This window comes from Frankliniella occidentalis, unplaced genomic scaffold (genome assembly GCF_000697945.3).
Source record: "Frankliniella occidentalis isolate FOCC.00 unplaced genomic scaffold, Focc_3.1 Scaffold723, whole genome shotgun sequence".
NCBI classification, from domain to species: Eukaryota; Metazoa; Arthropoda; class Insecta; order Thysanoptera; family Thripidae; genus Frankliniella; species Frankliniella occidentalis.
Genome location: NW_026267835.1, coordinates 21,394 through 22,015, shown reverse-complemented (window position 1 = coordinate 22,015; position 622 = coordinate 21,394).

Genomic DNA, 622 nt, shown 5'->3' with positions numbered 1-622 from the left:
GGGAACGCTCAAGCGTCCGGAGCCTCTACACTTAGAGGCGCTCAGGACGGGCAGCCGTTGCATACAGCTGCTGGGCGGGTTGGCCAGACCCACGCATTGTAGGCGCTATCATAGCATCAGCATTACGACCCATAAATGACTAAATCATCCTCGGTTTAATTTTTTTTTTTTTTTTGTATTTAGTGTTAATTATTTAATTAAATGAGCAATGAATGCGGTATTAATTATAATGAAATGATATGTGATATACCCCAAAAGATCTCATCTATTATTCAACCTGCATTCCCAAAACACCCCCTTTGCCAACTAATGTCTCCTGAAAAATCGAACACGTTACTTCAAGGCAGGCCTGATTGCAACAAAGTCGTACAGCACACTGCGTGAGTTATGTATTATTTCGCATTTTTATCACCAGGGAAGAGTTTCGGTGAAATAAGAAACACTATCACTCGTCGTCAGGTGATGGGGTTGGGTCAGAACAGTCACTGGCTTCAGGTAAATCGCAGTACTGCTTGGCGTAACTGAAGTACAAGCCCGAGGGGCAGTCGAACTCTGTCTCCCTGTCTCCATCGCACACGATAAATCTGTCAAAGAGAATCGATGAACAGCATTATTCTCAGTC